This window comes from Saimiri boliviensis, chromosome 10, assembly GCF_048565385.1.
Source record: "Saimiri boliviensis isolate mSaiBol1 chromosome 10, mSaiBol1.pri, whole genome shotgun sequence".
Classification (NCBI taxonomy): Eukaryota; Metazoa; Chordata; class Mammalia; order Primates; family Cebidae; genus Saimiri; species Saimiri boliviensis.
In genome coordinates, this window is record NC_133458.1 from 48,396,504 (window position 1) to 48,422,014 (window position 25,511).

General features: G+C 40.4%; 1 protein-coding gene and 1 non-coding gene across 37 annotated transcripts in view; one reads left to right on the forward strand and one right to left on the reverse strand.

Annotated features, from left to right (window-relative positions):
- The window catches only part of NRCAM (neuronal cell adhesion molecule), a 325,308-nt gene that overhangs the window by 192,543 nt on the left and 107,254 nt on the right, over window positions 1-25,511 (forward strand). The window lies entirely within an intron of this gene.
- Window positions 1,809-1,870, reverse strand: LOC120365475 (U7 small nuclear RNA). Its single transcript, XR_005580407.1, has one exon. It is a non-coding gene; the product is annotated as a U7 small nuclear RNA (small nuclear RNA).

Genomic DNA, 25,511 nt, shown 5'->3' on the forward strand with positions numbered 1-25,511 from the left:
TTGGCAAGACACTGCCACTCTTAAAGCCTCGGTTTCTTTATCTGTAAAATGAGAGTCCAAGTTCATTATTCCTTTTCTGGAATCTTAGGACCAGAAAAGTTTTAGAATTCAGGATTATTTTTAATATTTTGATTTCAGAAAGAGAATATGATATATAAATACATATAATCAAAATGATACATATATAAAATAATACATATATCTCTCTAAAATCAAAATTACCTTTCTAAAATCAAAATTCTAAAAATAGGGTGCTATATGTAAAAATATGTGCAAATACATATAAATGTTGTGTAACAGCCCCAGTAGGGTCTAGAACAGTACCCTATAATCAAACATATTAGTAACTCTTCAGTGAAACATGCAAACATTTACATTTAGTGGGATAAATAAAGAATGTCAACTGGTCAGGTTTGTTACCAAAACTTGCATTTTTCAGAGCTTTTAGATGAGTGATGGTGAACCTGCACTAACCCCTACTTTTGGAGTGTGTGTGTTCAGCAAAGAGCAGTTACTCCCGTCACTTTTACTTAAATTCATGGCAGATAATGTAGATCTCCTCTTTTACACAAATTGGAATGTGAGTGAAGAAATTCTACTCAATATACAAGTGATTCCTACTGGATGTTATAAAAGACCGTGTGCTACTTTAAAAACAGTGGTGAAATTCACTCTTCAAGAAAATAGTATTCACAGGAGGGCATAAATGCCTTCTTGAATAATTTTAGATCCAGATATGTTATTCTGTTCTGAGATGATTGATAAGATCAGAATTATAGATTTAGAATAGGAAATGAGATTTCCATTACATATGGTTAAAATTAGTACCAAGACATTTTTAGCTTTTTCCCTTCTTGCTCATAAGTCTTACTTGAGGGAATAAAATCAATCACTTCATTTGTTCAGCTAGTGTGGCTGAACTCTCTGAAGTGATTTATGTTTATGCTAAATTTTGCTTCTAGCTTTTGCTCCATGTGACCTCAGCCCAACAGTTTTCAGCATGTGTTATGCCAGGATCAGAGTGAGTTGTCTCCCAAGAAGTTTTACCAGTAATACAGTATCAGAGTTTGTAAATTACTTAATCAGAAAGTAAATGGATAAAAACTTCAGGTTACCCTATGGTAATCTCACCGTCACTTTGTTAGGTTGTTTTTCTTTTTGAGATGGAGTCTTGCTCTTGTCACCCAGGCTGGGGTGCAGTGGCACCCAGGCTGGAGTGCAATGGCACAGTCTTGGTTCACTGCAACCTCCACCTCCCAGGTTCAAGCAATTCTCCTGCCTCAGCCTCCCAAGTAGCTGGGATCACAGGTACATGCCACCATGCCCAGCTAACTTTGTATTTTTAGTAGAGACGGGGTTTCACCATGTTGGCCAAGCTGGTCTCAAACTCCTGACCTCAGGTGATCCTCCCGTGTCAGCCTCCCAAAGTGCTGGGATTACAGGCATGAGCCACCGCACCTGGCCACTTTGTTAGGTTCTAATATATCTTCCTAAATGGAAGAGAAAGGGTGGGCACAGTGCATGAGTGTGTTTTGAATGAATGTCACGCATCGTGTCCTAGCAGAAGACTATTTTTTCCTTTAGAGAACCTCATTTCTAGCATGTTTGCTTTAATGAAAGTATGGAGAGATGAATCTGTAAGTATATGTTTTATGTTACATTTGGAAACAGTAATTTTTAGAAGTCCATTTCTTGCTGACAGCTGTTTGATCTTTTTTGTGATAAAATATACATAACATAAAATTTATCATTTTAACCATTTTTAAGTATAGTTCTCAATTTTATTTATTTTTAATTTTTCTTCATGTGGGGGTTTTCTAATGAAAAGCAGAAAACCTGCTAGACAAATTCTAGAAGAACTGGGACACTTAAGTGTATAGTTCTGTAGCATTAAGTATATTCACATTGTGCCAGCATCACCACCATCTCTCTACAGAGCTTGACCTCTTCCACAGCTGAAACTCTAGACCCATTTATAGTCACTCCGAACTCTCCATTCTTTCTCCCAGCCACTGGCAAGCACCATTCTACTTTCTGTGTCCAGCATTTGACTATTCTAGGTAACTCATATCAGTGGAATCATACAATACTTGTCCCTCTGTGTCTGGCTTATTTCACTTGGCGTAATGTCCTCAATGTCAGAATTTTCTTCCTTTTTAAGGCTGAATAATTTTCCATTGTATGTGGAAAACATAACCACAGTTTGCTTATCCATTCACCCTTTGATGGACACTTGGATTGTTTCTACATTGTGGCTCTTGTGAATAATGCCATTGCTATGGACACAAGGGTAGATGATTGCCTGATCTTGAATTAGTATAGTTATCATTTGTGTGCTCAGAGGTGCTCATCTTAAAAAAAAAAAAAAAAAAAAAAAAAAAAAAAGGTGTTAATATGTTAATCTGGCTATCTAAAATCTCAGTAGAAGAAATTCAGCATAAATAGCCCTTTTAAATTTCAGATTTAACCATGAAACCCTTTGCCTATCTGTGAATTATTAAGGGAATTAATAATTATTAAGCCTCCACATGAAGGGAGCCTTGAAAGGGGGGTGCTTGGTCTTTTCCCTTGCCGAGGGACCATGCAAAGGCATTGCCAGGTGGTTTTCTTATGGCACACGCTAAAGCCCCGTTCAAACTCAGAATCCAGGAAGTACCAGAAACAATATTTGGTTTTCCTATTTAATTATTTTTGGGTCTCAAACTATTGCATTTCTCATGTTGCCTTTTCCAGTTAGATGGTCCTTTGAGTAACCAACCAAATAACTCCTTATAAAACAGGAATAAGAATGATTTATGAAATAGGGAAAACCGTTACTTTCCAAGCTCATGATAGGTTGTGAAGATAATGGAAGCTATATCTGCTGAAGCATTTTGAACTCTAATGACCACAAAGGAAAGAACCAATGTTTCTTTCCAATGTAAAATCAGATAAACCTGTAAATACAGTATGGTTCCCGTCTAAGGAAACCTTGCTAAGATTTCCAGCACTTCCAAAACCTTTTATGTGACTAGAAAATTTCATTTACTCCTTGCTACTCCTAAAAGTGATAAAGGCTGGTCCCATAGCTACAGGATGAAATAGTGTCTATATCACATTTTTAGTTTTGATAGAAATTCTAACATGCTTTGAACACAATTTCTTTTATGGTTTGGGCATATAGGCATTTGATTATTTACCTTACTGATTAATGGAGTTTATTATTCAAGCATATAACTAATTACAGTTTTATCTAGCTTTATATTCATTACCTTTTCAGTGTGTTTCTCCTATTGGATTGAATTGTGTCATATGCAAGTGTGTAACCTGTAGGGGGCATGTCCCTACCCTCTTTTTTTTTTTTAATTGCACTTTAGATTCTGGGTTACATGTGCAGATCATGCAAGATTGTTGCATAGGTACATTCATGGCAAGGTGGTTTGTTGCCACCATCTCCCCATCACCTTTACCTGACATTTCTCCCCATCACCTTTACCTGACATTTCTCCCCATGTTATCCCTCCCCCATCCTCCTACTATCCTTCCCCTAGCCCCCCACCAATGGACCCCAGGGTGTGATGCTCTCCTCTTTGTGTCCAAGTGTTCTCATTGTTCGACACCCGCCTAGGAGTGACAACATGCGGTGTGTGATTTTCTGTTCTTGTGTCAGTTTGCTGAGAATTATGGTTTCCAGGTTCATCCCTGTCCCTATAAAGGACACAAACTTATGTTTTTTGTGGCTGCATAGTATTCCATGGTGTATATGTGCCACATTTTCTTTGTCCAGTCTATCATTGATGGGCATTTGGGTTGGTTCCAAGTCTTTGCTCTTGTAAACAGTGCTGCAGTGAACATGTGTGTGCATGTGTCCTTACAGTAAAACAATTTATAATCCTTTGGATATATACCCAGTAATGGGATTGCTGGGTCAAATGGAATTTCTGTTTCTAAATCCTTGAGGAATCACCACACTGTCTTCCAAAATGGTTGAACTAATTTACACTCCCATCAACAGGGTGAACGTGTTCCTATTTCTCCACATCCTCTCCAGCATCTGTTGTCTCCAGATTTTTTAATGATTGCCATTCTAACTGGCATGAGATGGTGTCTCGATGTGGTTTTGATTTGTGTTTCTCTAATGACCAGTGATGATGAGCATTTATTCATGTTTGTTGGCTGAATATATGCCTTCTTTTGTAAAGTGTCTGTTCATATCCTTTGCCCACTTTTGAATGAGTTTGTTTGTTTGTTTCTTGTAAATCAGTTTTAGTTCTTTGTAGATTCAGGATATTAGCCCTTTGTCAGTTGGGTAGATTGCAAAAATTTTTTCCCATTCTGTTGGTTGCTGGTTTGCTCTAATTGTTTCTTTTGCTGTACAGAAGCTCTGGAGTTTCATTAGATCCCATTTGTCTACTTTGGCTTTTGTTGCCATTGCTTTTTGTGTTTTAATCATGAAGTCCTTGCCTATGTCTATGTCCTGAATGGTTTTGCCTAGGTTTTCTTCTTGGGTTTTTATGGTGTTAGGTCTTACGTTTAAGTCCTTAATGCATCTGGAGTTAATTTTAATGTACGGTGTCAGGAAGGGGTCCAGTTTCTGCTTTCTGTACATTGCTAGCCAATTTTCCCAACACTAGTGTGGTGTTGCTCCAGAGGCCTCTGTTCTATTCCACTGGTCTATGTCTCTGTTTTGTTACTAGTACCATGCTGTTTTGATTACTGTTGCCTTGTAGTATAGCTTGAAGTCATGCAGCATGATGCTGCCAGCTTTGTTCTTTTTGCTTAGGATTACCTTGGCTATGCAGACTCTTTTTTGGTTCCATATGAAATTTAAAGTGGTTTTTTCCAGTTCTGTGAAGAAGGTCATTTATAGTTTGATGGGGATAGTGTTAAATCTATAAATTACTTTGGACAGTATGGCCATTTTCACAATATTGATTTTTCCTAACCATGAGCATGGAATGTTTTTCCATCTGTTTATGTCTTCACTTATTTCCTTGAGCAGTGGTTTATAGATCTCCTTGAAGATGTCCTTTACGTCCTTTGTTAGTTGTATTCCTAGGTATTTTATTCTTCTCGTAGCAGTTGTGAATGGCAGTTCACTCTTGATTTGGCTCTCTGTTTGTTATTGGTATATAGGAATATTTGTGCTTTCTGCACATTGATTTTGTATCCTGAGACTTTGCTTAAGTTGCTTATCAGTTTCAGGAGATTTTGGGCTGGGACAATGGGGTCTTCTAAATGTACAATCATGTCACCTGCAAATAGAGACAATTTGATTTTTTCCTTTCCTAATCGAATACCCTTTATTTCTTTTTCTTGCCTGATTGCTCTGGCTAAAACTTCCAATACGATATTGAGTAAGAGTGGAGAGAGGGGGCATCTTTGTCTAGTGCCACATTTCAAAGGGAACGATTCCAGTTTTTGCCCATTCAGTATGATATTGGCAGTGAGTTTGTCATAAATAGCTTTCATTATTTTGTGATAGGTTCTATTGATACCTAGTTTATTGAGAGTTATTAGCATAAAGTGCTGTTGAATTTTGTTAAATGCCTTCTCTGCATCTATTGACATAATCATGTGGTTTTGTCTTTGGTTCTATTTATGTGGTGGATTACGTTTATGGACTTGCGTATGTTGAACCAGCCTTGCATCCCTGGGATGAAACCTACTTGATCATGATGGATAAGCTTTTTGATGTGCTGTTGCAATTGGTTTGCCTGTATTTTATTAAAGATTTTTACGTCTATGTTCGTCATGGATATTGGCCTGAAGTTTTCTTTTCTTGTTGAGTTTCTGCCAGGTTTTGGTATCAGGATGATATTGGTCTCATAAAATGAGTTGGGAAGGAGTCCCTCTTTTGGGATTGTTTGGAATAGTTTCAGAATAATTGGTACCAGCTCCTCTTTGTACGTCTGGTAGAATTCAGCTGTGAACCCGTCTGGAGCTGGACTGTTTTTGGTTGGTAGGCTATTAATTGCTGCCTCAACTTCAGCCCTTGTTATTGGTCTATTCAGGGTTTCAACTTCTTCCTGGTTTAGTTTTGGTAGAGTACAAGTGTCCATGAATTTATCCATTTCTTCCAGATTTACTGGTTTATGTGCATTGAGTTGTTTGTAGTAATCTCTGATGGTAGTTTGTATTTCTATGGGATTGGTGGTGATATACCCATTATCGTTTTTTATTGCATCTATTTGATTCTTCTCTCTTTTTTATTAATTTGGTTAGCAGTCTGTCTATTTTGTTCATCTTTTCAAAAAACCAGCTCCTGGATTTATTGATTTTTGAAGGATTTTTTTCTATGTCTGTCTCCTTCAATTCTGCTCTGATCTTAGTTATTTCTTGTCTTCTGCTAGCTTTTGAGTTTTTTTGATCTTGCTCCTCTAGCTGTTTCAATTTTGATGATTGGGTGTCAATTTTAGATCTTTCCTCATTTATGATGTGGGCACTTATTACTATAAATTTCCTTCTAGACACTACTTTAAATGTGTCCCAGAGATTCTGGTATGTTGTGTCTTTGTTCTCATTGGTTTCAAAAAACATCTTTATTTCTGCCTTCATTTCATTGTTTATCCAGTCAACATTCAGGAGCCAGTTGTTGAATTTCCATGAAGTTGTGTGGTTTTGAGTTAGTTTCTTAATCTTGAGATCTAATTTGGTTTCACTATGGTCTGAGAGACTGTTTGTTATGATTTCCATTTTTTTGCATTTGCTGAGGAGTGATTTACTTTCAATTATGTGGTCAACTTTAGAGTAAGTGCAGTGTGGTGCTGAAAATAATATATGTTCTGTGGCTGTGGGGTGGAGAGTTCTGTAAATATCTATTAGGTTCACTCATTCCAGTTCTGTGTTCAAGTCCTTCCTGTAGATCCTTGTTGATTTTCTGTCTCATCGATCTAATGTTGACAGTGGAGTGTTAAAGTCTCCCACTATTATTGTGTGGGAGTCTAAGTCTCTTTGTAGGTCATTAAGAACTTGCTTTATGTATCTGGGTGCTCCTGTATTGGGTGCATATATATTTAGGATAGTTAGCTCTTCTTGTTTTGATCCTTTCACCATTTTGTAGTGTCCTTCTTTGTCTCTTCTGATCTTTGTTGGTTTAAAATCGATTTTATCAGAGACTAAAATAGCAACCCCTGCTGTTTTTTGCTCTCCATTTGCTTGGTAGATCTTCTTTCATCCCTTTATTTTGAGTCTATGTGTGTCTTTGCGTGTGAGATGGGTCTCCTGAATGCAGTACACTGATGGGTTTTGACTTTTTACCCAGTTTGCCAGTCTGTGTCTTTTGATTGGGACATTTAGACCATTTATATTTAACATTAATATTGTTATGTGTGAACTTGATCCTGCCATTTTGTTACTGTTTGGTTATTTTGCCCATTGGTCGACACAGTTTCCTTATTGCATCATTGGTCTTTATGAGTTATTTTTGTGGTGGCTGGTACTGAATGTTTTTTCTGTGTTTAGTGCTTCCTTCAGGAGCGCTTGTAGAGCAGGTCTGTTGGTGATGAAATCTCTCAGTAATTGCTTCTCCATAAAGGATTTTATTTATCCTTCACTTATGGAGCTTAGTCTGGCTGGATATGAGATTCTGGGTTAAAAGTTATTTTCTTTAAGGATGTTGAATATTGGTCCCCACTCTCTTCTGGCTTGTAGGGTTTCTGCCGAGAGATCCACTGTGAGTCTGATGGGCTTTCCTTTGTGAGTGACCTGAGCTTTCTCTCTGGCTGCCCTTAGCATTCTTTCCTTCATTTCAACTCCGGTGAATCTGATGATTATGTGCCTTGGTGTTGCTCTTCATGAGGAGTATCTCTGTGGCGTTCTCTGTATTTCCTGTATTTGAATGTTGGCCTGCTTTGCTAAGTTGGGTAAGTTCTCCTGGATATATTTTGAATAGTGTTTTCCAGCTTGGATTCATTTTCCCTGTCCTCTTCAGGTATAATGATCAAGCATAGATTAGGTCTTTTCACAAAATCCCATATTTCTTGGAGGCTTTATTTCTTTTCACTCTTTTTTCTCTTTTCTTGCCTTCTCTTTTTATTTTGTTGAGTTGATCTTCGATCTCTGATATCCTTTCTTCTGCTTGATTGATTCAGCTATTGAAACTTGTGTATGTTCACGAAGTTCTCATGCTGTGTTTTTCAGCTCCATCAAGTTGTTTATGTTCTTCACTAGGCTGGTTATTCTAGTTAGCATTTTATCTAATCTTTTTTCAAGGTTCTTAGTTTCTTTGCATTGTATTAAAATATGTTCTTTTAGCTCAGAGAAGTTTGTTATTACCCATCTTCTGAAGCCTGCTTCTGTCAGTTCATCAAGATCGTTTTCTGACCTGCTTTGTTGCCATGCTGGTGAGTCATTGTGATCTGTCTGGGAAGGAGAGGCGTTCTGGACTTTGATGTTTTTGTCCTTTTTGTGCTGATTTCTTCCCGTCTTCTCTAATTGTATATCCTTTCTGTTAAAGTTGGGGTTATTTCTCCTGTATAAGGCTTTTCTTCTTAAACACAGGTGTCAGTGTGGCACTTGAGACAGTCTGTCCGTTGACTGCTTGTGGGGGTGCTGCTGGGCTGCCTGGGTCTCAGCCAGGCTGCTGTTTATTCTTTGCCTGGTTTCCATACTGATGAGGTTAGCCCCGCCTTTCCAATGGCGGGCTCTTTTGCTTTTGCTGTTCCCGGCTGGCGGATGTGTTAACTGCGAAACTCTCCTGGGAGAGGGACTCCGGTTGCAGGATCTTGTTGGGGAGGGGCCTGTCTGGTCATATGCCCTTTCTCACTTTTAACTCCCCCTTCTGTGGGACGGGCAGTTCCTTTTTGCAAGCTTCCTCAGTATTAGTCCAAATCTCTGCCCTGGTCTGTTCTAACAAGGCACTGGTCTGGCTGGGGTTGCTGGCCAGGGCTGTTCCCCAGGTCTGCGACTCCAGGTGGTTCTCAGCAAGGCGGCGTTTTCCTGTTCTGTGTGCTGCCAAAGTCTCAGAGTGAATTTCTGTATCTGATTCAGAGAACCGAGGAGGTGATGCCCCAGACCACCACCGATCCTCTGTGCCTGATACACTTTCCAGAGGGGGCAGTGCCCCACCTTGCCTCGGCTGGACTCCTTTGGGCTGTTCCTTGCCTTTTGTTGGAGTTAATCCCGCTGTTCAACCAGTCCCTTTAAAACAAAACTTGTACCTCGCTCAGAGACACAGATATTGCTCTGGTTCTGTCTCACTCAGTGGTGCTGCACTCCGGAGAAGCTTCCTGTTGGCCATCTTCCCCTGAATCGGTGCCACTCTGTCCCTACCTTCTTATGACCCCTGGATCCCTTCCCATCACCCATCCATTCCCTCCCAGTGAGACCCTTTCTTCTGTATGACTTGGATGAAAGGTGATCCAAGACAGACAGAACCCTGGTCTCATAAAGTTTACATCTAGAGGGGAAAGAGACCATCAGCAAACAAACTTACTACATTTGCACAATTGCAAAGTGAAGTCAGAGCTATGAAGAAATGAAAGATGTTTAAAAAGAAGATTTTATCCCCTAGAAGTAAAACAGACTCTGAAGCAATGGCATGTCAAGTCATATTGAAACCTGAGACAAAAGTGAAAAATCAGGAGTGCTGATCCTGTCCTTATTGAAACTTTTGATATTTTGTTCAAATGGCTGTTTCATATTACTGTTGGTTTGTTTTTGATTTTTTCCGAATACGGCACTAAGACATGATTTCAGAGTTTTTGTTGCCTCCTTGGCCTTTGCATCTGAGGTAAATACCTCACTTGCTCCCTGTAGTCCCAGCCCAAAGCCGCACTTCCCAGGCTCAAGTCCTGCTTCTGCCACTTATAAATTGTGTGACCGTGAACAACCTGCATATACTGTGCCTCAGTTTCCTCTTCTGTAAAGCAAGGATAATAATAGTACTTTATAAGGTTATTATGAGGATTAAAAGAAGTTAATATCTGTGGAGCAGCAGAGCGGAGCCCAGCACAAAGTGCTGTGCACGTAAGAAAAGCAATGAAGGAAGATGCCTCTAGACTTCCAGGTATTGAACAATTTATTAGGAGCTGGATTTCACATGTCTGAATTCACCAGGCTGCCATCAGCATTTCTTCCGTGAATACCTACACTTCAGAACAATCCTGTAAAGAACGTGGTGATGGGTTTTAAAAGTGAAAGGCTTGCTCATTGCATGTCCTCTTCCACCCATCTCCCTCACTTCTTCACTCTGACATAACCAGGAGATGATGGGGAATTGTGGTCACTGTCACTCACATCTTTTAGGCACTTTCAGACACATGGAATACTTTGTGGGTCGTGTTTCTCTTGCACAGAGGCTGTTCCAGCCATCTCTGCACAGTTGAGGTGTTCATTGTGTGCTTCGAAGGCAAGCATAGCCTTTAGATTCTGACCCCCACTTACTTATTTACTAATGATGTCGCCCTTTCAGAGGACTGCACACGACTGAGCAGACCCAGCCATGGGCAGGATCCCCAATTTTGTAGCATCTACCACTTCTTTTCCTGTCTGTAGGGAAACTCAGAGCTTTCTGTTGGCATCTATTTCTAATGTGACTTTAAGTTCTGTTTGTGTTGATGCTACAAAATCGAATACACTTCCCTTTTATTCATGTAAAAGCACTTTTTTGAAGAGAATAATAACCTTTTTATCTCTCATGGCAAGAATGTTGTATTTACACCAGGCGTCCCCAAACTACTGCCATGGGCCGCATGCGGCCCCCTAAGGCCATTTATCCAGCCCCCCATTGCACTTCAGGAAGGGGCACCTCTTTCATTGGTGGTCAGTGAGAGGAGCACAGTATGTGACGGCCCTCCAATGGTCTGAGGGACAGTGAACTGGCCCCCTGTGTGAAAAGTTTGGGGATGCCTGATTTATACTTTACAAATGCAGAGTAAGCAGAAAACATTTCTCTTTAAAAGTGAAGCAATGTGTAAATGAATTTTACTTATTCAAGATATTAATGTAGAAATGGCTAAACATAAGCTTCAATGTTTAAAAACCCTGTTGTGCACTCATTCATTCCATAAGACGAGGCAGCTGTGTGAGATAGCAGGGATTTAATTATCTGTATAGTTTTCTAGTTAAACAGGTAAGATTTCTGTTAAAGTAGATTCTATGTATGAATATAGAAAATAATGTTATACCGTGGAAGAACTGAGCCTTATCTGAAAATGAATAAATGGAATTTTTGTCCTATTTTACCCTCGAGCTTTTAATTAACAATTTGTAGAAAGTGAGTCACTTGACTGGAATTAGAATTCTCTTTTGATGAGTCCTTTTTATATTCTGTCTGGGATTATATGTAAATGTATCTTTCCTTTCTAAAGAACCTGAATCTGATAACATTTAAATGCAGCATTCCAATTCAAATAAAGCATAAGGAATAAAACCATTTTCCTTTAAAAAATGTGTGAAATTTTAAGTGAGCTTTTTTGGGGTTTTTGTTTTTTCCTAAGTTACTTTTTAAAGTGGAATACCTTTATATGGACACATGTAATCAAACATTATTACTTATATTTACATTCTCTTTGGAAACCATGGAATTCTCAGGGCCCATAGCCAAGAGCCTAAGAACCCTGACTGAAAGCCTGTGGTTGCCTACTGAAGTAGCAAGTGCTATGTTACATAGCCACAGCATGCCTTTTTGCCACAGCTGGCAACAACAAAATCAAAGGATTCTTGGCAAAAAATTCTCTATAGTCCTGTCACACATCTTGCAAGCAGAGGCACTGGTTTCCCTTTGTTCCAGACCTGTTTTTTAAAATAACATCTGTGTAATAAATAGCCTTAGGTAACAGAAAGCATTTCCTTCTAGAGCATGGAAAGTTGCTTACTGCTTACTATAAAAGATTCTGGTTCCCTGAGCTCAGAGTTTTCTCTCATTTAATGCAGTGTGCTGTGTGGAGGGGTGTCATGCAGCCCTCTTTATAACACTCTGCTGGAATAATTGGAGTTTTAGGAACCAGTCTAAGAAATTACTGATACTGTGACTACTGCTATTGCTATATGGAATAAAGTCTTTGTCTTTGACCCAGTAGTTTTCTGTCCTCTGCTCTATAAAACTGTAATAGGCTAACTTGTTAGCTTGTAAGTAGGATAAAATCTTAGACTCTTTATATTCATTGACAGGAACGTCCTTTAAAAGACACGTAAAGATGATGGCCCTTTCTTTTTCCTTTGTCCTCAATCCTAAGTGAATGCGGTGGGCTTAGGGATAACATAGGCTGAAGTGTGGCGTATGGATCAGATGGCAGGAGACCCATTCATCTGTGGCCTGTGTCAGATGGCAGGAGACCCAGTTCTAAATATAGAAGCTGGTGTAAGTCCTAGGGAATGACTGATATTTCTCAGAAGGTAAGAGATTGTCTCTTTATGACAGTTTTGAGTATCTAGAGACAGAGAAGATACTGGCTGTGATTTCAACTCTTATCTCTTTGGGCTCAGATTCCCCACCAAAAAAAAAAAAAAAATCATTTAAATTTACCTAGAAAACACACACCTGTAATAAACCTTGTGTGCGGTGTTTGATTACCTTTGGAGACAGAGCAGATGACCATAAGCCTCATCTGGGTACGAATAGCTCGGTTTAGCTGTCATATTCAGGCTTTACCAGCCCAGGACTATAAAGCCTACGTCGTTCTGATCGGTATGATAGCAGCATTTCCTCATATCTGCCTTCCTACTATGGATACAACGTTAGAAAATGGTCCTGCTAGACCAGACAGAAATTTGACTCAAAATGGTTGAGGCTATGCCAACCAAAGAGCCAGCACATGGCTTCTGTGTTGTTATCTCACTGCTTTGAGAAGCATAAAGCCTCATCGAAAACAGTGATGTCAGGGAAAGCTTACAAAGAACACTGCGGAATGGCACTTTTCATACATGAGAAAATATTTGAGAACAGATACAGTACATTAATACTATGAAAAAGAAAAAAATTTATGAAAAACAATGAAAATTAGTTCACACGTAGGGGGCAGGAAATTTCAAATGATTTTAACAGTTCAGAGCTGTTCAAACTGCTGAATATGTCTAGCACTTTCATGACCACTGGCTTTCTCGTTCACCAGTTTTCTTCTTCAGCTTTCATTTAGCTGAATATCAATGGTGTATTTTATTATAAAAGGTATGACAAATAAGAAAGGCATGATTAAAAGAGAACTTCTCTCATCAGGGTACAAATGTGCTAGTTAATTCTTAAAGACACTCTGTGCAGTTTTTTATGAATTCTGGAAGCATCTGTGAAACTTTATATTAACAAGCCATTATGTGTTAGTAAATACCCATCTCAGAGAACTCCTGTAAAGATCAAGTAAGATAATGTTTGCAAATTTCTTGGCACAGACAGCCTGGCACACAGTAAGTGCTTAATATGTGTTGACTATTTTAATAGGGAGGAAGCAGTTAAAACATGAGTATTCTGCAGTTTAGGAGTTTCCAGAAGGAAGCCAAATTTTCCTGTGTAATTTGGAAAGTATAAGACAGAGGTCAGGTGTGAAACTGGTTCCTAGGAGGTGATAAGAAACACATGGAGTACTCTACCCAGTTAAACTGGGTCAGATCAGGATAGACTCCAACAAAGCTGTGCTGTGAAATTATCTATGTCTCACGGAGGAACATTGGCATCCATCTACAGGATGAACCGCAGTCACCACAAAATCAAGGGTGAGGACACCAGTATTGCCTTCCAGGGGCAAGGATATTCCATTAGTCTGTATCCCAAAGCTCCAGAGTTTATGCAGGATCCAGGAGAACTGCAAAGCACCAGTGTCCTACAAATGATAAAGGGAGGGACAGCTGGGAATGCGCCCTGGATGTTGTCACACAGCTTTACTTTCTAAATGCAGCTCTGTCTCCTGAAGCCCTGTATGAGCCCAGGCTGCTGTACAGTCAGCTCTGAACATCTTTCAGAAGGTGGGGCTCTATGAGCTGTTGGAGGTTCCACAGGTGCAACCATTGCCCTGGGAGCACTTGATGGACCTCCACATCCAGATGTCTCAGCTCCTCTTTCACAAATGTAAGGACAACATCCATTTCTTATCCAGTTGGAGACCCCTGTTATTCATATGCTGTTGGAGGGAAGAAGAGGTGTTGAGATTGTTGTGTTTGCCTTGTACCTTAAAAAGAGAATAACTTTTTCTTTCTCTCAAAACACGTGGAATTAGAAACCTAGAAACTAAATGAGGTCAATGAATAAGATGGGTTACAGGCTCTGATTTCTGGTTAGCAGAGGACAACCCAGGGAAAGAGAGTTATTATGTGTTTGTTACAGAAACAGAGAAATTGTCTTTGTTTTTAGTCTTAACTACCAAGTGGCCCACAAGAAGCAATGTATTGCCATTAGGAGACTAATAAAGATAGGTATTGTATAAATGATTGATGCAATTAAAATAAATATTGTATCAATATCTATGAAGCATGAAGATGTTTCTGAAATTCCAGTTTGTTGGACCATTTTTAGAGTGATCATTTTAAGGAAAGGTAGAAGAATAGTCTGTGTCGTTGGCGAGACCCAGTGACCTTAAGGCCCTTGTGATTTCTCCATAGTCCCAGGTGTGCCGTATCTTTTTTGATTAAGCCAAAAAAACATGTAACTCAGCTTCTAAAGAATATAAGCATAATTAGAAATAAAGTAATGCAGCATTAAATGTCTTCCTAGATAAATGAAAAGAAGGCTTTACACAGGAAGTAGAAAAGAAGGTGCGGGCCATGCGCAGAGGCTTTTGCCTGTAGTCCCAGAGCTTTGGGAGGCCAAAGCGGGCAGATCATTTGAGGTCAGGGGTGCAAGACCAGCGTCACCAACATGGTGAAGCCCCATCTCTGCTAAAACTACAAAAATTAGTTGGGAGTGGTGGCCCACTCCTGTAATCCCAGCTACTTGGGAGGCTGAGGCAGGAGAATCGCTTGAACTTGGGAGACGGAGATTGCACTGAGCCACGATCTTAACACTGCACTCCAGCCAGAGTGCAAAAAAAAGGAAACAAAGATGCTAAGCCATACTATATTTTCATATACATAGTATTAAACATAGTAGTAATATTATGGTGTGTTTTAAAAACAGCAGGCAATGCAATATGGAAAGACTGAATACAGGAAGACTTGAGTGTATAAGAAGGCAAATGAAGTTCAAGAACTCTTCAGATTGCTGGATTGGTATGAGGCCTGGCCCAGGTCACTTTCAGCTGTCTAACATGCGTTCCTTGCCAGTGGCATCCACCCAACACGAAAATGAGCTTTCTGATTAAGTCATCCCATAAGTCTGTAAGCCAAGCTCTGTGGAGTGGGTCAGATGAATGACTTCTAGTTTCCTAAGTGGTTTCTGTGTGACAGTTGTGCTCGTGGTAGGGGTAAGGGCTTCAGAGACGCACCCCATGATTTGAGGCAATTATACAGCCTGGCTCACGGCTAGGCCACACCAGCACTTGCCAGATGGCGCTGGCAAGAAGCAGGCAGACCCTGTTTCAGCACCGCCTGATGCGGAACTCAGAGTTAGGGCAACACACTGCAATTGGCTCTTATGGCCCTTTGCACCTGTTAGTGAAGAGGCCAGATTATTTGTGTCACTCATGCACAGAGGATTTCTTTCTTTCTAACCTTTGGAGTTAGTGTTATTCTCATCCCACACTTGGAGATAAAGAACGTCAGTTCTCATTTCTACACAAAAAGAAAAAACAATAGACATGGAAAGCAATGAAATTCTTTTCTCTGAAGGTGTTTCATGAATAAAGTGAAATAAAGCAGACAGATAAGATAATATAATTTGGTTATTCCTGCTGGAGTCTAGAGCCTGAGATGAAATTGGGGGTTTGCTGCCGCAGGGCAGCCACATGGTTCCTTTGGGTGCCATTGAGATGAGACACTCACTCTCACTAAGCACCTTGGAAGATGAGGGTTGTGTCAGTGGTCTCCATGGGCTTATGGCGTTTGCCTTTCTTCCTATGCATTCCCCAAAGTCAAGCTGGTAGCCAAGCTTGAAGAGACAGTAAAGATATCTGGAAATGCTTCTCCATGTGGTAGCTTCTGTGCTTCTGCCTAGAGTGAATGAATTTGCACCAAGGGAGTCTGTGGTTATGCTTCCAATGAGGCAAAGGAGAATAAAAAGATAAGCCAAGAGGCTTCCTGGTGAAAGTACATGACCCAGTGGAGGAAGAAAAGGGGAAAATCTAAGCAACAAAGCTCAAGACTTTTCACACTGAGAGTCAAAATGAGCCAGGGAAAGCAGCTCAGCACCTTGTTTTCCCAAGGAGATGGAAGAGGACCAAATGCAGAGACCTAAGAAGAAATGACCCTGGAAAAGAGTGAAACTGCACTTCTATACATCATGTCTTGTATAAAGTGGGTCCTGTAGATCTTCAGGGAATGCATGTGGAAGAAAAAAGATGCTCAAGATTCATAGTAATAAGGACTTAACCTGCTGCTCCCATGCTATTGAAAGATCATGGACTTTGAATCCACAGGCCTGGGTTCAAATTCCAGTTTGAATTATTGCTGTGTGGTCTTGGATGAGTTATCTGGCCTCTCTAAATCTGTGTCCTCCTTGTATAAAGGAGACAAGTGAGAGAACCAAAATAAGGGTAGGCACAAAAGTTCTCAGGGGATGTCTGTTTCTCTCCTGTTTCCTATTTCAGCCTTGGAAAAAAGAGACACGTCACACACACACACACACACACATACACACACACACACACACACACACCCCACATCACTGTAGTTGAAGAGTCCTTCTGTAGGGGAGGTGGTGGGTGCATCAAGGGACCAATCATGGGTGATGCACTCTTGCAGCATGAATCCAGGGTATGAGATTTTGCAAACCCAATCTAAGACTGTCAACCACTTGTTAGCCTAGTGTCCCCCAAAAGCTGAGCTAGAGACTACTTATGCACAAGCCTTAGTCTCTGGTTCAGCTTTTGGGGGCTTGAGCATAAGTAGCTTGTTTGGAAACGTGGTCTTCGGGAGCAGAAATGCAGGATGGGGGAGTGGAAGAGAGTGAGGCGGGGGAGCCAACTCAAGGCTGCATGGTTGCATTGGCTGATCCCGGTGGACTGGTGAAAGGGTTTATGAAGTGTTTCAGAACTGTCTGCCAGGGGATGAAATGGAATGCTTTTAACCACAGACTCCAGATCTTCGTTTTCTAGAGTGGCCTTCACAACACTCACTCACCTGCATTGCTGGATTGTGCTTGAGTGCAGAGTGGATTCCTAGAACTATTAACCAAAGATTAGAGATGCCTAGGGCAGAAAGCAAGAGATCTCTATCAGGGTCAAGGTGAAGCCACTGTCCAAGAGCATCTGTGCCAAGCTGCTCAAAGCCTCCAGGAAAACATGTCTCTAAAGCTGTGACTGAAATAAGAGGAGCAATCAAGAGGATTTTGAGGGGTCCAATACAACAACTCTAATGGGGATGCCCTGTGTTTCTGCCTGTAAAGAAGGTGCTAAAACAAAGAATTTCTTGGAGATTCTTTGGCTTTTCAAGTCTATGATTCACGAAGATGAAACCAAAATTTGCTAAAAATATGTTGATTAATAAAATGTAAATAGACACAGCAATAACATTTGCTCATTTTATTTTCCAAAAGATACCTGTCAGCTGTAGACAATGTCTAGAGCAAAATAGAGCTATATTGTCTACTTACAGGACAACAGACCCAACTTAGGCAGTGGTGATATATGCTGAAAACAAAGAGATCAGTGCTTGGGCTTGAGGAAAATCTAGTGGAAAGTCAAGTTTATTGATCCCTAGGATCACAGCCTTTACCTGGGTCTTAAGTGGGTTTTATAAAGATTTAGGAAATCTTATTAAAGAAGAAACTTTGGAAGGGATGCTGGGGTAGTTTTAGAAGAAAGGAGAGGACATAGGGAATATTTCCAAGTCAGCCTGGACCCAGGCAAAATTATAAAGTGGATTAAGTTTCTTTTCAGCCCTTTTCTATCCACTAGTTCTCCTAATGTCTCCACATTCATTCCCCTCCATCACTGTCCTCGTTTAGGAGCCTAGTACCTATTACCATACTGGACTGCTCAGATGCCTCTGTGCAATCAACCAGTTGATTTTTATCGATGCTTCCTGTGTACCTAGAACCTTGCCAGGAATTGAATATGACAGCACCACCCCACATCATAAATCTTCCCCAAATGGCCTATCCTCTAGTCTCAAGTCCTGCCTATGATGGCTAGATAATTTAAAAGGTTAATTTATATACATTGTGCTAGACACCTGTTTATGCACCACTCCAGAGCCTTGGCCTCCCTGTCTCTTGTTCCAGCTCGTGTGGGCCCCAGCCAGTTTCACACCAGTACCCTTCTCATCTCCCACCCAAGGCTCCCATGTTGACATCTCTGCAGACCCCACTGGTGCCCATGCTCTGCAATGCACAACCCGGAGGTGCAAGGGGGTGAATCTTAGACCAAGCACATCCTGGGAATAAGTTCTTCTCTTTGCCTACTCCATCTAAGAGCTGGTTCTGAGCTGCCATTTATCCACCTTCTTGGGAGTGTGGTCTGGGGATTGAGCAGTCAGTCACACCCGGCAGCTCAGTACTCCTCCATATTGGCTCTCCCTCCTTTCCAGCATCTCTCCCCTTGTACCTCATTCCTCCCTAAGATCATAGTCCCTGATGAAATAACAACTGATTCATTTTTTTCAAGAAATATTCATTAGATATTTACTGTGGGCCAGGCACTGCCTCTGGCACTGTGAGTACACAGATGAACTTTTATGTTCAATGACTTACCTGATATTAGATGTTTTCTCAGAAGCCATATTGTTTCTTGGACATCAAGAAATCCTGGCCACATGGTAGAGACCTTGGCTTGCCTGAAGGGGTTAAGGATTAGAAATGGGTTGAAAAATGGAATAGTAAGCAAAACTAGACAAAACCACTCAGGACCAGATTCTGAAAGCAAAGATATCAGGCACTCTTTCCTTATGGATCTGGGCTTCCAGACGATTAAAAAGTTTCTTTTTCAAAAAGCTTTTTTTGAAATTCAAATTTTATGTTATTTTAAGTTCCTGGGTACATGTGCAGGATGTGCAGGTTTGTTACATAGGTAAATGTGTGCCATGGTGGTTCGCTGCCCCTATCAATCCATCACCTTAATATTAAGCCCCGCATGCAGTAGCTGTTTATCCTGATGCTCTCCTTCTCTCCACCCCCCACAACAGACCCCAGTGTGTGTTGTTCCCTCCCGGTGTCCACGTGTTCTCATTGTTCAGCTTCCATTTATAAGTGAGAACATGCAGTGTTTGGTTTTCTGTTCCTGCATTTGTTGCTGAGAATATTGGCTTCTAGTTCATTCAGGTTCCTGAAAAGGACATGACCTCATTCCTTTTTATGGCTGCATAGTATTCCCTTGTGTATATATACCACATATTCTTTATCTGATCTATCACTGATGGGCATTTGGGTTGATTCCATGTCCTTACTATTGTGAATAGTGCTGCAGTGAACATACACATGCACATATCTTTATAATAGAATTATTTCTTTTCCTTCAGGTATATACCCAATAATGGGATTGCTGGGTCAAATGATATTTCTGGTTCTAGGTCTTCCACAATGGTTGAACTAATTTATACTTCCATCAATAGTGTCAAAGTGTTTCTGTTTCTCCACAGCCTGGCCAGCATCTGTTGTTACTTGACTTTTATTTTTAGAAAGGCTTTTTAACCAATTACTCAACAGTTCATTTAGCAAATTCGTATGGATTTAAGTGACACTTCAAAAGGCTTACAACTTATTGAGTAAAATAATCAACACTCAATATAGGAAGTAATAAGTAGGCTTATAAAAGTATGCATGAGATCTTTAGGAGAGGATTAACAAAGACATTTTCCTCTAGAGAAACTCTGTCCAGTAGAACTTTCGGTGATGATGAAAATGTTCTGTTCTGTATTGTCCCAGCACAATAGCCACTAGACACCCCTCTGTGGCTGCTGGGCACTCAAATTGTGGACAGTGTGACTGAGGAACTGGATTTTAAATTTTTGTTAATCTTAATTTGAATGTGAGAAGCCACATTTGACTAGTGGCTGCTGTTTTTGACACTGCAGTTCTAATGGTTGACATTTTAGTGGAGTCCCCAGGAATGAATAGACATTATCCAGGCCACAAGGAGGATGGGAAACCAAGTAGAAAGTAGAGAAAGCAGACTGGGTAGAGAGAACAGCAGTGAAGGTAAACATCAGAGTGCTTGTTTGGTAGGCTTGTGACAGAGTGCGCAACAAGAGAGAAGGCTAGAAATGTACGCAGGCTGTGTCGTGATAGGCCTTGTGATTTTAACAGTCACCATTGGTAAGGATCCCCCAAGCTTCTGCCACATTGCTATGCTCATCACATATTTATCTCCATAGCCCCGGGGGCGGAGGGTAGGTAAATTAGTCCCACAAGTAAGGAAACTAAAGCACACAGAGTTTTTTGAACATAACCACTGCAACACAGCTGCTCAGTGACAGCACCAGGATTTTAACTAGGCTCTGACTCAACAGCCTATCCTCTTTTTCCTTTATCACTTTCTCCCATGTGGTTCTGCCACATAGGAAATTTGGGCTTCATGTTTTTATAGGCAAAACTGTTCTGAACTGGGGTACTTCCCTAGGCAAGAACTTATGGTGTAAAAACAAGGGGGAAAAGGAGTTGAGAGGGCTGGTCAGAAAAATGAAGGGTGGCTCATGGGACCTAAGCTGGAAAGAGAAGAAAGTGAAGAGTAGAATTTTTGGAGAGCGGGAATAATGTAAAGCTGAAGGACCGGAGGGAGGAGGAATATGAAGAGAAAGCACCACACGCAAGGCTGTTGTGGTTGGAGGGAGTTATTGCCATTTTAGCGGGCTTTCAGCCAAAGGACAACCCAGAGGGTGTTTCAGCCCTGAAGCTGAGGGTGTTAAATGCTGAAGGAAATTGGCAGAATTCCCCTCACAGCACAGACAACCACCTCCTCTAACAGGCGGAGACCCAGACTCCTTCTCTGTGTGAAGAAATGGACTTCTCGGAAACGGAGACTGAGCTTGATATGTTTTCTTTTTGAAATCTCTACTTGTGGGGGCTTATTTTTGCTTGGGAAGATAGAAATCAGTAGCATTGACTTAGAAAAGTGTTCATAATCCTCAGCACATCAGGCGAAGTGTGGCATGTGAAGAAGAGAAGGGTGCGAACGCTCTCATCTGAGATGCTTGATGAAACTGATCCTCTCTGCCTGACTTAGGTTTAATAGCTCACATGCCTTCGATGAGCTGGAAGTGAATGTGAAGTTCAAAGCAATTTTGGTTTGAAATCAAGGTTATGTAGAAGTGAGTCTTAATAGATAACAAAAATCATTTCAAGAAATACTGAAAATTAATAAACTTATTAAGGAAATTGATTTGCAGATGGTGAGAGAAACCATTTTTTTCATGGAAATGACAAATGTAGCTTATTTTCACTAGAATAAGCTGCTGTCTATACTTCTCTTAAAACTGCTCTTTCAATAATACGTTTAGATTCATAAGCTAATACGTCTGCCATTTCTCTCAGTATTGCTTAACAGTCTGTGTTTAGAAATAGGTATGTTGAATTTATACTGGTACTAGAATATTTGAAAGCACTTACCAGGGCAAAGGCTATGAGTATATCTTCTGAAAGGTGTCTTGATTTGGAAAGCACAGGATATTCCAGTTAACTTTCTTATTTATAGTTTTATTGAAGTATAGTTTATATACCACAAAATCTACCCATCTTAAGTGTAGTTTGGTAAGTTTTAATGCATTTTTAACAGTTGTGCAAACTTCACTGCAATCTAGCTATAGAACACAGCTGTTGACTGACAAAATTCTCTCCTACCTGTTTATAGTCAGTCTCATCTTCTACCCCAGGCCCAGCAGCTGCTAATATGTTCTCTAATTCTATAGTTTTGCCTCCCTCCTCCCGCTCCCTTCCCCTCTTTTTTTTTTTTTTTTTTTTTTTTTTTGAGTCTTGCTTTGTCACCCAGGTTGGAGTGCAGTGGCCTGATCTCGGCTCACTGCAACCTCCACCTCCTGGGTTCAAGTGATTCTCGTGTCTCACCCACCAGAGTAACTGGATTACAGGCGTGCACCATGCCCAGCTGTAGTTTTAGTAGAAACTGGGTTTTACCATGTTGGAGAGGCTGGTCTCAAACTCCTAATCTCAAGTGATCCACCTGCCTTGGACTCCCAAAGTGCTGAGATTACAGGCATGAACCACTGCACCTGGCCTACAGTTTTGCATTTCTAAAAATTTCAAGTAAGTAGAATCATAGTCAGTCTTTTGTGTCTGGCTCCTTTTACTCAGCATAGTTTTGAGGTTTCATCCATGCCGCATGTTGTTGCATATATTAGTAGTTCACTCTTGGTTATTGCTGAATACTTTTCTATTATATGAATGTACCACCTTTTGCTTATTCTTCCACCAGTTGATGAGCATTGAGTTTATTTCCAATTTTTCATAATTATAAATAATGCTGCTGTGTACATTTTCATACAAGTCTTTATGTGGTTATATGTTTTCATTGCTCTTAGGAAAAGGAGTGGAATTGCCAGATTGTATGGTAAGTGACTATTTAACTTTTAAGAAATTGCCAGGTTGGCCATGGTGGCTCATGCTTTTAATCCAAGCACTTGGGAGGTCCAGGTGGGTAGATTACTTAAACTTAGGAATTCGAGACCAGTCTGGGTAATATAGTGAAACCTGGTCTCTCTAAGTAATAAAAGTATTAGCCGGGTATGGTGGAGCACATGCCTGTGGTCCCAGCTACTTGGGAGGAGGTAGGAGGATGGCTGAGCCCAGGAGGCAGAGGTTGCAGTTAGCTGAGATCATGCTGTTGTACTCCAGCCTAGGCAACAAAGCTAGCCCCCATCTCAAAAAAGAAAAAAAGCTGAATTTTTTTGTGTGTGGCTATATGTTTTTGTGTTTCCATAGAAATATGTGAAGGTTCCAGTTTCTCCACAGCCTCACCAACACTGGATATCATCGGTCTTTATGAATGTAGCCATTCAAGTGGGTGTGTGGTGGTAGTATCACATTGTGATTTTAATTTGCATTTCCTTAATGATATATGATATTGAGTATCTTTTCATGTACTTGTTAGATATTCGTATATCTTCTTTGGAGACGTCTCTAAGAAAATGTTTGCGCATCTTTTTGTTGAGTTGTTTTGTCTTCTTAGTTTTGTGTTGTAAGAGTTTTTCTACATGTTGTAGATGCAAGTCCTTTATTGGATACATGATTTGTAAAATAGTCTGTGGCTTGTCTTTGCATTTCTTTGCATTTGGTACCGTTTGAAGAGCAGATGTATTTAATTTTGATGATGTTAAATTTATCAGTTTTTTCCTTTTGGTGTCTTAGCTAAGAAATGTACCTAACCAAGGTCACAGAGATATTCTCTTATATTTTATGCCAAGGATAGGCAAACTATTGACTTTTATTCTTTAGAACAATGACTATCAATTGCCCGGATGCCAGAGCCAGGGATTTGGCAGTCTCTGGTAGCTTTGTGGGTTTGTGGTTGGGGTAGTGATAGGAGCAGGAGGCTGAGTATATCGTTGCTATTGTAAATAATTGTAACTTGGCCCCAGCAGCCTTCTGTCATCCCTGCTGCTGAGCACAGTACTCAGAAGAACTCTCTCCTGCCTATTTGCCATCAGTCTCCTCTCTGACCACTCCCAGCCTCAGGCATTCATCGATCTGTACATAACTGATTTTTAGGTGATTGAGTTAAATTTAATTGAATCATCTAAATTTCCCTGCACATTGCACTCTGTGCTTGAGAAGATGGCACCCTTGATAGTCCGTTTGAAAGAAAAGTTCTTTAACTCACTTATCCAGCTTAGCACTTGGAAACTCATCTGATATTAGAATAAAGACAAAACTCAGTAACAACATTTATGTCCCCTTACAACAGGCACCAACTTTACATTTCTACCTCATCACCCTCACCTAGTATCCTTCGTCCTCCTCTGGGTACTTGCCAGAAACACACCATACCCTTGGACTTTACTCACGGCTTACCTCTTCTCTTCCTGGAGTATCATTGTTACTCTTCCCAGGCAAGGCAGAGCTCAGGTTTCACCTCCCAGAGTCTTTCCTCTTCCCTCTTGAGCACAAGCAGATGCATCTTACTCGCTGCTCCCACAGGGCCCAGATCCAGCTCCTGGTGGAGCACTTGCCACATTGTTTTGCATTAATTATATTCTCATACAGCTCACTGCCCTCTCCCAAGCCCAGCTTTGAGCACTTCCAAGATGTGAATTACGTTGAATTTGTGTTTGAATCCTCCCTAGCAGCTAAAACCTAATGGTTTTCCAATACATGTTTTTAATAAAATGTTTGAAACCAGTCCTGCAAAGAACTCTAAGTGCTCTTAAACACTGAGATAATGCTGCAGCTTTAAAGCTTCTAAGTAAAAATGACAACTCTTCCCTGTAAGTTGTGTCATTTTATAAATGACCTGGTCTGAAAGTCCACTTAGACATTGCTACCTCTGCACAGTAGCCTGCACTTTCTTCTCAATGTTGTAGGGTTGCCATCAATTTAAAATTTTCAGCATCCAATGTAGAGATTATTATCACTTGCTTCCCCATCTTGGGCAAAATTTTCTTAGAATTGTATAAAGAACAACTCATCTCCATCCAAACCTTTGCTCTCAGTTGAAATCAAAGTACATCTTTCGAACATGACCATTTTCCTGCTTCGTGCTTGTTAGCTTGTCTGATAGCTTTAGTCCAGTTTACGAAATCTATACAGACAACTAGGTGTCTTCACTTAGTTAAATGTACAGAGAAAACACTGGAATTTATCTGTTTCCTGTTCTTATAACCAACTTTGACAAAAATTGGAAGTTAAAACCAAACTTCTGCTGAGTACTAACAGATCTTCTAGAGCTATTTCTGGGAGGGTATTTTTAAACTTTTATTTTAGGTTTGGGCATACCTGTGAATAGAAGCGTATTTAGATATTTCAAAAAATAAAAACTGTTTTCTCTGCAAGGCTCGTGAGAGGAGTTGGAGATAAACAATTAGTGTTTTATACTCTAGCAAGGGCCTACAATATTCTTATTTAAAATTCTCAAGGGAGACAGAAACCTGAATTTGGAAAGCCTTCCTCAGACTAACTGGACATTTTTAAGAAGCTACCCGGTGAGGAGTATCCAACTTTGGCAGGCAAGAATACACCCAACTTTTCCTGCTTAATTCTCAGCCAGCGGACCATGCACGAGTAGGACCTTTAACCATTTCTTCTGTCCATTACTGAATGACAGCCACATCCAACACCTGATAAGAATCACATGCAGTTATTCTTTCCAGCTCTAAGGATGCCTGCAGGTTCTATCTCCTACATTCTTGGTCTCAGATCTTGTTCTTAGTGGTCTCCTTGGTGCTCTTTCTGCTGCCACCTCCCTGAATTTCATTCTTTACCCATTCCTTTCATTTGTAAACTCTATTGGATGCTCTGCCAGCCTTTTTTTTTTCTGTTTTTTTTTCTTTTTTTTTTGAAACAGTCTCTCACTGTCACCCAAGCTGGAGGGTAGTGATGCCATCATAGCTCACTTCTGCCAGGCTTT